Here is a 12938-nt window from a genome sequence, read left to right as displayed (position 1 = left end):
ATTCAGTATGTGTGTAAAATTGAAGCCTAAGATAGGAGAGGACCTAAAAAATGATTGTCTGGAAAAGATAGCAATTTCAAGTTCTGCTCTTTTATTCTCTATCATTGCCTTAGGGACAGATCATTGCCTGTCCTGGTCCTGTTGCTTATAAGGCAGGATAAGCAGAGTCAGCTGAGACAGGGAATCTTAGCAGAAGTAATGAACAGATAGCAATGCTGCAGTTGGGTTGGAGAAACTCCAAGAGATACTCATCCTTCCTACTCACATCTGCCATACTCCACAGTGGCAGAATTACAATTAGAGAAGAAAATTTGGAACATTTTGGAAAAGATTAGGGATCAAAGAAAGAGAGTACAACTGGGTACTTGCAAAAAGACTAACAAAGTGGGAGTGTAGTGAATGCTGTTGACTTCTCAGATCCCATTCACCAGCCATGGTGATGCACGCATCATTCAGTTGCTTTAGTACTGGTTAATAGCAACTCAAACTATAATTGCCCTTCCCTTGAAGAATTGCCCTTGGCAGTATCTGCCTGCTTGGGAAGTACCTACCTAGCTCTCCTCCCACTGTAAAGATAAGGAAAGCTGGCCCTTGGCCTCTAAGATCAGTCTATCTGAGGTGTGAATGTGTTCTAGTGTTTTCCAGAGGGAGAAGACTGAAAATAATTCCAGCTGAGTCTATCATTCTTGTTTTGCTTTTTTTCCTCTAGCTACCTTGGAGATTTATAGATGTGATTCCACAATGAGGACTCATACACATGAGTCATATATTTGTCTTGCCTACATCATTGATGAGAACCCAGAAGTCATGATTCCTTTCACCCAAGCCAACTATGACAGTCACCCATTGCTGTCTTTCTCCAGGGAAGAGGTGGCAGAACTCCAGATCAGGGCTGCAAAACACCATGGCCTGGCTCAGCAAGGCTGTACACGCCATGCTATCCAGCCCCTTGGAGTGTCTCCTTCTCTGGGAGTCCAAGGACTACAGTGCCTACTGCAATGAAATGTATACAATCGTGGCAATGTTCTGCATGCCAGATCCTGAGAACACTGAAGTCCAAAACATGGCCAAAGAATACATTGGCCTAGTTGGTAGATTCTTATCCTTTTCTTCTTTCTGTATTTACTTTGCAATTTATTTATTTATTTTTCTTATTTGAGGTTTTATTTTGTAAAATGTTTTTTTTTATTGGTTGTTCAAAACATTACAAAGCTCATGACTTATCATCTTTCATACATTTGACTCAAGTGGGTTATGAACTCCCATTTTTACCCCAAATACAAATTGCAGAATCACATCGGTTACACATTCACATTTTTCCATAATGGCATATTAGTGACTGTTGTATTCTGCTACCTTTCCTATCCCCTACTATCCCCCCTCCCCTCCCCTCCCATCTTCCCTCTCTACCTCATCTGCTGTTGTTCAATTCTCTCCCTTGTTTCCCCCCCCTTCCCCTCACAACATCTTATATGTAATTTTGTGTAACATTGAGGGTCTCCTACCATTTCCATATGATTTCCCTTCTCTCTCCCTTTCTCTCCCCCCACTCATCTCTGTTTAATGTTAATCTTTTCCTCATGCTCTTCCTCCCTGTTCTGTTCTTAGTTGCTCTCTTTATATCAAGGAAGACATTTGGCATTTGTTTTTTAAGGATTGGCTAGATTCGCTTAGCATAATCTGCTCTAGTGCCATCCATTTCCCTCCAAATTCCATGATTTTGTCATTTTTTAGTGCTGCGTAATACTCCATTGTGTATAAATGCCACATTTTTTTATCCATTCATCTATTGAAGGGCATCTAGGTTGGTTCCACAGTCTAGCTATTGTGAATTATGCTGCTATGATCATTGATGTGGCAGTATCCCTATAGTACGCTCTTTTAAGATCCTCAGGGAATAGTCCGAGAAGGGCAATAGCTGGGTCAAATGGTGGATCCATTCCCAGCTTTCCCAGGAATCTCCATACTGCTTTCCAAATTGGCCTCACCAATTTTCAGTCCCACCAGCAATGTACAAGTGTACCCTTTTCCCCACATCCTCGCCAGCACTTACTGTTGTTTGACTTCATAATGGCTGCCAATCTTACTGGAGTAAGATGGTATCTTAGGGTGATCTTGATTTGCATTTCTCTGACTGCTAGAGATGGTGAGAATTTTTTCATGTACTTGTTGATTGATTGTATGTCCTCCTCTGTGAAGTTTCTGTTCAGGTCCTTGGCCCCATTTGTTGATTGGGTTATTTGTTATCTTATTGTTTAATTTTTTGTGTTCTTTGTATATTCTGGATATTAGGGCTCTATCTGAAGTGTGAGGGGTAACAATTTGTTCCCAGGATGTAGGCTCTCTATTTACCTCTCTTATTGTTTCTCTTGCTGAGAAAAAACTTTTTAGTTTAAGTAAGTCCCATTTGTTTATTCTTGTTATTAACTCTTGGGCTATGGGCGTCCTATTAAGGAATTTGGAGCCCGACCCCACAGTATGTAGATCAGAGCCAACTTTTTCTTCTATCAGACGCAATGTCTCTGATTTGATATCTAGCTCCTTGATCCATTTTGAGTTAACTTTTGTGCATGGCGAGAGAAAGGGATTCAGTTTCATTTTGTTGCATATGGATTTCCAATTTTCCCAGCACCATTTGTTGAAGATGCTATCCTTCCTCCATTGCATGTTTTTAGCCCCTTTATCAAATATAAGAAAGTTGTAATTTTGTGGATTGGTCTCTGTGTTCTCTACTCTGTACCATTGGTCCACCCGCCTGTTTTGGTACCAGTACCATGCTGTTTTTGTTACCATTGCTCTGTAGTACAGTTTGAAATCTGGTATCGCTATACCTCCAGATTCACACTTCCTGCTTAGAAGTGCTTTTGCTATTCTGGGTCTTTTGTTTTTCCATATGAATTTCATGATTGCTTTATCTATTTCTACAAGAAATGCCATTGGGATTTTGATTGGCATTGCATTAAACCTGTAGAGAACTTTTGGTAATATCACCATTTTGATGATGTTAGTTCTGCCTATACATGAACAGGGTACATTTTTCCATCTTCTAAGATCTTCTTCTATCTCTCTCTTTAGGATTCTGTAATTTTCATTGTATAAATCTGTCACCTCTTTTTAACCTCTTTTGTTAGGTTGATTCCCAAGTATCTTATTTTCTTTGAGGATATTGTGAATGGAGTGGTTTTCCTCATTTCCATTTCAGAAGTTTTGTTGCTGATATACAGGAATGCCTTTGATTTATGCGTGTTGATTTTATATCCTGCCACTTTGCTGAATTCATTTATTAACTCTAGCAGTTTCTTTGTAGACCCTTTTGGGTCTGTTAAATATGTTATCATGTCATCTGCAAATAGTGATAATTTAAGTTCTTCTTTTCCTATTTTTATGCCTTTAATTTCTTTTGTCTGTCTAATTGCTCTGGCTAGTATTTCAAGAGCTAAATTGAATAGAAGTGGTGAGAGAGGACATCCCTGTCTTGTTCCAGATTTTAGAGGGAATACCTTCAGTTTTTCTCCATTTAGGATGCTAGCCTGAGGTTTAGCATTTATAGCTTTTACAATGTTGAGGTAAGTTCCTGTTATCCCTAGTTTTTCTAGTGTTTTGAGCATAAAGGGTTGCTGTACATTGTCAAATGTTTTTTCTGCATCTATCGAGATGATCATATGGTTCTTATCTTTAAGTCTATTGATGTGGTGAATAGCATTTATTGATTTCCGTATTTTGAACCAGCCTTGCATCCCAGGGATGAATCCTACTTGATCATGGTGCACATTTTTTTTGATATGCTTTTGTATTTGATTTGCCAGGATTTTATTGAGAATTTTTCATCCAAGTTCATTAGAGATATTGGTCTGTAGTTTTCTTTCTTTGAAGTGTCTTTGTCTGGTTTCGGGATCAGGGTGATGTTGGCCTCATAGAATGAATTTGGAAGAGCTCCTTCTTTTTCTATTTCTTGAAATAGCTTGAAAAATATTGGTATTAATTCTTCTTTGAAGGTTTTGTAAAACTCCACTGTATACCCATCTGGTCCAGGGCTTTTCTTGGTTGGTAGTCTTTTGATGGCTTCTTCTGTTTCTTCCTTTGTTATTGGTCTGTTTAAATTGTGTGTGTCTTCCTGACTCAGTCTGGGCAGATCGTATGACTTAAGAAATTTATCGATATCTTTGCTATCTTCTATTTTATTGGAATATAGGGTTTCAAAATACTTTCTAATTTTATCTTCTTTATTTCTGAAGTGTCTGTTGTGATATTGCTTTTTCATCCCATATGTTAGTAATTTGAGTTCTCTCTCTTCTTCTCTTCGTTAGCATGGCTAAGGGCCTGTCGATCTTATTTATTTTTTCAAAGAACCAGCTTTTAGTTTTATCAATTTTTTCAATTTTTTTTTGTTTGTTTCAATTTCGTTGATTTCTGCTCTGATTTTAATTATTTCTTGTATTCTACTACATTTGCTGTTGTTTTGCTCTTCCTTTTCTAGGGTTTTGAGATGTAGTGTGAGTTCATTTATTTGTTGTTTTTTTTTTTTATTTTTTTGATGAGAGAACTCCAGGAAATGAATTTCCCTCTTAAAACTGCTTTCATTGTGTCCCATAGATTCTGGTATGTTGTGTCTGTATTGTCATTTATCTCTAAGAAATTTTTTTATCTCCTCCTTTATGTCTTCTGTAACCCATTGATCATTCAGTAACATATTGTTCATTTTCCATGTGATGTAGGATTTTCTTTCCTTCTTTTATCATTGATTTCCAGTTTCATTCCATTATGATCAGATATGGTGCATGGTATTATCTCCACACCTTTATATTTACTAAGAGTTGCCCTATTGCATAATATATGGTCTATCTTTGAGTAGGATCCATGTGCTGCTGAGAAGAACGTGTATCCACTTGATGATGGTTGATATATTCTATATATGTCGGTTAAGTCTAGGTTATTGATTGTGCTATTGAGTTCTATAGTTTCTTTATTCAGCTTTTGTCTAGAGGATCTGTCTAATGGCGAGAGCGCTGTGTTGAAGTCACCCATAATTATTGTGTTGTGGTCTATTTGACTCTTGAACTTGAGGAGAGTTTGTTGTATGAACGTGGCAGCACCATTGTTTGGTGCATACAAATTGATAATTGTTATGTCTTGTTGGTGGATAGTTCCTTTTAACACTATATAGTGTCCTTCTTTATCCCTTTTGATTAACTTAGGTTTGAAGTTGATTTTATTCGATATGAGTATGGCCACTCCTGCTTGCTTCCAAGGGCCATGTGAGTGGTATGATTTTTCCCAACCTTTTACCTTCAGCCTGTGTATGTCTTTTCCTATCATATGAGTCTCCTGAAGGCAGCATATTGTTGGATTTGTTTTTTTGATCCAGGTTACTAGCCTATGTCTCTTGATTGGTGAATTTAAGCCATTAACATTTAAGGTTACAATTGAAATACGGTTTGTACTTCCAGTCATGTTTATTTATTTATTTATTTTAGTTTGGCTAGTTTTTACTCTTTGGTTATTTTCCTCCCCCTTTACTGAGATACCTCCCGCTGTTAGTTTTGGGTGCTATTTTTCAATTCCTCTTCTTGTAGTATTTTGTTTGCTCAAAATGCTTTGCAGTGATGGTTTTCTGGCTGCGAATTCTTTTAGCTTTTGTTTATTGTGAAATATTTTAATTTCATTGTCAAATCTGAAGCTTAATTTTGCTGGATACAGTATTCTTGGTTGGAATCCATTATTTTTCAGCGTTTGAAATACATTGTTCCAGGATCTTCTCGCTTTCAAAGTCTGTGATGAAAAATCAGTCGTTAACCTAATTGGTTTACCCCTTAATGTAATCTGCCTCCTTTCTCTCATAGCTTTTAATATTCTCTCCTTGTTTTGTATGTTGGCTATCTTCACAATTATATGTCTTGGAGTTGGTCTATTATGGTTTTGAATGTTTGAGGTCCTGTAGGCTTCCAGGATTTGGCAATCCATTCCATCTTTCATCTCTGAGAAGTTTTCTAGAATTATTTCATTTAATAGGTTATCCATTCCTTTGGTTTGAACCTCTATGCCTTCTTCTATCCCAATGACTCAAATTTGGTTTTTTTATGACATCCCATATCTCTTGAATAGATTGCTCGTGAGATTTAAGCATCTTTTCTGTGTTGACTATATTCTTTTCAAGTTGATAAACTTTGTCTTCATTACTGATGATCTGACTTCTACTTGATCAAGTCTATTTGTAATATTCTTGTTTGAGTTTTTAATTTGGTTTATAGTTTCCTGCATTTTTAGGATTACTGTTTGATTTTTTTTAAGATCTCTATCTCCTGGTAAAGCTCGTTCTTTTTTTTTTTAAATATCTTTATTTATTTGTTTTTATGCGGTGCTGAGGATCGAACCTAGGGCCTCACGCATGCGAGGCAGGTGCTCTACCACTGAGCTACGCCCCCAGTCCCAAAGCTCGTTCTTTGCCGTTTGAATTTGTTTAATTCGTTTTCAAAATATACTTTTATTGCTTGGACTTGCTGTCTCATGTCTTCTCTAATATTCCATTTCATCTGAGTTAGGTATGCCTTGAGTTCTTTTCCTATACATGTTTCTGATGCTTCTAGGTCCTCCTGTAGATTTAAGTTGTCCTGCATTGTTTGTAATCCTTTTTTCCCTTGTTTTTTCATGTTGATCACGTTACTTTCCAGCTCTGTTTGATTGCTGTGTTTCTGCTCTCTCCTATAAATTTTTTTTTTTTGGTTTTGTATATCTCTGTTGTCTCTCCTTTGTGGTGGTAGACTATACCTGCTAAAGTGGATTCCGCTGGGAAGGAGTTCCGACAGCCGAACTCCGGTGATGTCACCTCTCTGCTATGGCGGGTCCCAGGCTCCTTGCCGGGGTGTCCGAAGGGAGGGGTGGGACTGGTCTGTCTCTGGTTGGTTTCAGCTCCCGGTTAGCTACTTCATGAAGGCCTGGCTATAGACCTCTTCCTAGAGTCTCTGCGCCGTACCTGCTGGGCCGCACCTCGGGGTCTAGCCGCGCGGTCGCCGGCGGGTGGGCGGTCTCTAGCTGCCTGGTCGCGTGGGCAGCAGGCGGGTGGTCAGTCGCCGGCAGGCGGGTGGTCTCTAGCCACCCAGTCGCGCGGGCGGTCGCCGGCCGGTGCCCGGTCTCCAGCCACCCAGTAGCGCAGGCAGCGGGCGGGCAGTTGGTCGCCTGCAGGTGGGCAGACTCCAGCAGCCCAGTCGTGCGGACAGCGGGTGGGCAGTCAATCGCTGGCGGGCGGGCGATCTCTAGCTGCCCAGTCGCGAGGGCCTGGCCTCTCATCCCCTGGCTTCTCCTGTTAGCCCTGGTTTCTCCTGCTAGCCCGGCCTTCCCCTGTGTGATGCCTCTCAGCAGTTCAAACTGTCCTCTGGACCTGCAATTTGCTGAGTGTGGAGGGTGGCTATTGGGAACCCCAGCCCCCTATTGTTTTATTTTTTCCGCTTGCCCCTCCCCCAGCGCTGGCTAGACAGGTTTCGTTTTCCCCGCTACTGGGAGGGGGAGTTGAAGGTCAGGTGTCTCTACCTTTCCCCGTGTCTCTATGCAGGCTCGTTCTGATAATCCCTCCCCCGGAAAGCCTTGGAGAGATTTTATGCGAATTCCCCGCTGTATGGGAGATGGGCTGAGTAACACACACCTGTTTTATTGTTGCAATCTGTCGGAGAGTGGCGGTGGTGACGTCAACTCTCCAAGATGGTGGCTGCTGGCTTCCTTGGTGGACTTTCCGTTGTGGGGGATAGAACTGGACCGCTTCCTTCCCCGTCTCAAATCCCGAACTCAGCCCAAAGCTCAGTGAGGGCACAGCCAGCAGGATTCCACAGAATCCGTAGCACTGTTTCTCTCTGCTTGCTGGTCGCTTCTCGGCGGTGCCCCGCAGTCTGTAGCCGCGGGGCGGGCCGCGCGACAGGCGGCGGATCAGTCAGCCTGGAACTCCAGTCGCACAGTTGGCTCATGTTAGAGATTCAATAACTGGTCCGCGGTGCTGGAAATCCTTCCTCTAGGTTTCGGTGCACCCCTATTTTGCTGTAAATTCCTAACAAGATAGCTTTTTGTCGCTCTAACTCGTTATTCACCTGCGCAGTGACACGGTACATGGGGTGTGATGCACTCTATTCACGGCCATCTTGGAGTATCCCCCTACTTTGCAATTTAAAGATGAATCCACACTCAAATGAAAGAAACCTCAGAGGCCAGATTTTCATATACATTTTCATGTGTATCTCTCTATGTATGTGTGTGGGTAGAATCCTTACAATGCAACTTTCCAAATGTATATTTTAGTTTATTTCCCAAATTTGAAAAATCAGAGAAATAACACTTTTAATTTATTGTGAGATTTATATGAGCTTATTTGTGTGGAGAGCTTTGAAGATGGCAGTAATTTTCAAACTTATTTTTCAACTCTCCCTTAGCAACATGTTCTTGATTAACATACTTGTATTTTGTTATTATCTTTCGAATTCTTTTCCTTTTCTTTCTGCCACTTCCTTGATTATATTTTCTCACATAGATTATTTCATTAATCATACCCCTTATCTTGTTGACTACAAACTTCTCTACATGCCCCACTTTGGTCTTTCCTCCACATTGCAGGAAGAGTGATAACAATAAATTTCCTTCATCCCTTGACTTTGCAATGATAAAAAATAACCCCCTGAGTTAGTGAGCATGCTAGAAAATATGCTGCTAATAAACAAAAATTGCCATTTTTTTTTCCAAACCATTTTGCCCTATGTAAGCACAAAATGACAGGTGCAGAACAGATTCAGGGAAGCTGTTTATTATTCTTCAAGGACTTGGACTCATTTTTTGGATGTGAAAATGGCCATGGGTTACAGAGGGGATTTTGATTGTATAGGGTACAATTAGGGTGGTTTCGTCACTGGAACTAGTGGATGTACCATTCGGGTAGTCAGAGGCTAGTTATGTAAGTTAAACCTTTTAACTTAGGAGGGCAGCTGTTAAAAGGTTGGAGGTCATTACTTGGAGAGATAGGAGCCCAGCTTATGAGGGATGGGTATTTAAATTTGCCTTCCTTCAGGGCCCCTTGTTCACTACTCACTGTGAATCCTTTTAGAACTTATTTGCAATGGGGGAAGGTCAAAATCCAGAGCCTAACATTCAGCATTTGCTTCCTTCTTTTGGGCCCCATTGTTATCAGGAAAGGATTTCCTGGAAGGTTAATGCTTGACTAGTTTTTTTCCCTCCTCCTTTGGGTGTTATTTTGTAGGATTATTATTTTTCCATAATGCTTCACTAAATAGCTTTAAATAGTACTTCTCAAACTCACAATACATTGGTGTACTTATTTTCAACTAAAATAAGAGTATGATCAGGCATGGTGCCCATGCCTGTAATCCTAGCAGTTTGAGGAGGCTGAAGCAGGAGGATCGAAAGTTCAAAGCCAGCCTAGACAACTTAGTAAGGTCCTCAGCACCTTGGGTAAACCTTGTCTCAAAATAAAAAATAAGAAGGGTTAGGGATGTGGCTCAGTGGTTGAGCTCCCCTGGGTTGAATTCCTGGTACCAAAAAAAAAAAAAAAAAAAAAGTGTGCCCTGGATATTTGGCAAAGATTCTTTTAAGAGTAAACTTCTAAATATTTCCTCAAAAGCTGATCAATATGTTAGAAGAACAATTAGAACAGGGACTAATAGTAATGAAAAATGTATGGGGAGCAGCTTCAGAAAACACTCTTAAGTCTGAATTCAAATCAAAGAGAGCTTTATTTCCCTGGCCAAGGCCTGTCATCCACTTGTAGAGACTAAAGCTTTGTGGGAGAACAGCAGCCTCCTGGCCTGGGTCTTGGGAATATAAGGACAAAACCCCACAACTCAGTGGCTTGTTTAGCATCCTGTAAGCAAGTCAATCATGGAAGTTAAAACAGTAACTAGCTGGACCTAAGCAGCACTGGAATTTTCCAGTTAACAAGCAAGCAAGTTACAGATGCAAAAACAAGCAGTTAGCTTACCAGCATCTTGGTCTACAAGTGTTATATACTGAATTTCAGCCGAGTGGGGCAATATCTATTTTAAAGTCACGTAGACCCATAAATGTACTCAAACCTGGGATGCAGCTCACACGACCACCACCATATCCTGAGTTGGGTACATTCTGTGGAGTACAAAGTACAGAAAAACAATATGAGAAAACAACTTTCTCAGAAGCAGCTCTTGTTTTTTTAATAGAAGGTAGCAAAAATGGAGTCTTAAGCCCGCCTATGACAGTTCTTATTTTATAATTGTCTTATCTCACTTATCAAAATCTTATTTATTATCTATATTTTTACTAATCTATAACCTATAACTTACACTCTTATTGATTGTATTTATCAGTTCACACCACAACAAAAAGAAAACTACCTTTTTGTAAGGTCAGGAAGCGGTGACCAAAAGGAGGCAGATTTAAAAAGGCTGCCAAAGGAGGCTTTATTGAGATTTCGCTCTCTGTGAGACCCTCAGACCAACAGGGTGAGTCCCGAGAATGTGTGTGGGGCTGGATCAGACTGGAATTTTTATTGGGCTTAGGGCAGAAAGGGAGGGCTTGGGACTGGAAAAGGGGGTTTTTAGAATCCCTTGTCCTACTGGGGTTGGTCAGGGGAGCTGGCTAAGATCCAGGATTGGCCAGGAGACCCTACTGATTGACAGGTGGTTCTGTCAGCACCTGATTGGTGGTTCTTTCATGTGTGGGTTGCTTGGTGTTTTGTTCCTCAGCCACCTCCACCAACCTAACATTCATTAGTGCCAAGAATACTACAAAATCAAAGCTATGTCTGCCAAGTCTAGGGTAAATTTAATTAACCTGAATCCAACTAAAACTGAGAGAAAAATGCACTGTTGAGAAAAACAAGAGGAGAAAAGTCTGGTAAGAGTTGGGGAAAGAATGGTTGATCTCAGGAGAACTGGAGGTAGTCTTATTTCCTCTCCACTACATAAAATCAGCAAAATTGCAAGCTACTGGAAGTAGCGCTGTGGAATAAAAGATGTGATAAAACACGCCCATAATCCCAGATTCAGGAGGCCAAGGGAGGAGGATTGCAAGTTTAAGGCCAGCCTCAGCAATTTAGTGAGAACCTGTCTCAAAATAAAAAATAAAAAAAAGGCTGAAGATGTGGTAAGCACCCCTGGGTTCAATTCCCAATACCAGCCAAACAACCAACAAACAAAAACAAAAATGGTGTGATCAAACCACATGACTTTCTGATAATAGAATTTAAAGTAGGTTTAACTTTATTCTTCCTTTTTTCCTCATTTTCAAGTTTCCATTGATAATAAAAATTAATTTAGCAGATATCAAAAAAATTAAAATATTTTGGTATTTCCTCAATAGCCTTACTATAGTGGGCAAACCATTATTCTCTCCTTATTTATTCTCCAGCTGCACTGAAGCCTTTAGGAGTCTTCCCAAACATTATGGGATGTTCTTTTTCCTTTCCTAAGTTGCTTTCCTCTGCAACTTTCTAGGGAGTTCCTTGTAATTATTTGTTACTCAGTTCAAAATTTATCTTCCTTATGAAAATTCTGTGACACCTCTAGGTATGATTGTACATTTCTTTTTATTTTATTTTATTTTTTGGGTACCAGAGTCTCACCGAGTTGCTTAGAGCCTCACTAAATTGCTGAGGCTGGCTTTGAACTCACAATCCTCCTGCCTCCACCTCCCAAGTCACAGGGATCACGGGCCTCTGTGCCTGGCCTACATTTCTGTTTTTGATCCCATCTTGCTCTGTCAACATTTCAGCTTGTTTTTGTACATTTCTCTCTCTTATACCAGGAGAGCTGTAGGACTGCAAGAATTTTGTCATTTTAAACTTTGTGTAGAATTTAGTAAATGTACATTGTATCAATATACAAGAAAATAGAGCACAAAGGTCTCACTGTCTTCAGCTTTACTTTCTTCAGTTTCTTCATTGAATTTAGCAGGAAAATTTTCACACTGTTGCCTTGAGGGCATCTTTGAATAAAGTATTTTTCCTGTTTTTTTTTTTTTGCTTTATATTTGTCATTACATGTTCATTTCAAATGAGTAAGGATTTAGTTACATTTTATTCATTCCACATTTATTTTCCATTTTTCAGAACATGAAGATTATGTTTTTGTGTTTGATTTGCTTCACATGTGTGATGCATTGCATGCTCATGAATTCATTTAAATTATTTCACAATGTCATGACCACATTTCATTCCATCAAAAATAAAAATCATTAGAGTTACTAACTGCATTACTTAGTAGATATGTACATAAATGACTTTACAATACATTGTGCAAAGGTAGTATACTTATATAGGCTCAAGAAAAACTGATTTTTCTCTATACTCACCTGCAAAGAAAAATTCTGAGCTAGCCTTTAGGTTTAGGAGGTTAAATTTATGGAAATTAGACATGTTCACATAGAGAGTGTTTTGTTAAAAGATTTTATGCTGATATTTAATGAATTTTAAGTTCATTTAGCCTAAAGTAAACCACTAAATTTTTTCCAGAACCACAACCAAATTCAAATCTTTGAAGGGGAAAAAAAGAAAGCAAAATGAATGTTTAATTATAAAAGATAAGTTAATTTTTAAAAATGATTAAAGATTTTTATTTTATTAACATAATTGTTAATATATTTTATAACAATTGTTTTCATGTTTCCAGAAAACCCATTCAATTTGTCCTTTCCATAGTTTATGATGGATGATTTTCATTGTCATCCATCTCAGACTAGTTAGAAGGATCTAAATCTTCATAATGTGGTGAGCCCTATCAAAACATTTTGTGATTATTTTTACAGACAAATGTAGTATTAAACATAAATTATACTTCCTTGAATTCTTAAAATTGCCTTAAAATAATTGGAAATATGACAAAAGCTTTTCACAGGGCGTGAAACATTTAACTCATAAATCTTAGACAAAATCTGAAACCAGAGCTAGCTTTGACAAGAAAGAGGAAAAGGATGAG

This window comes from Spermophilus citellus (assembly GCF_964194105.1).
Source record: "Spermophilus citellus genome assembly, chromosome: 16".
Lineage (NCBI taxonomy): Eukaryota > Metazoa > Chordata > Mammalia > Rodentia > Sciuridae > Spermophilus > Spermophilus citellus.
This window is presented reverse-complemented; position numbering follows the sequence as displayed.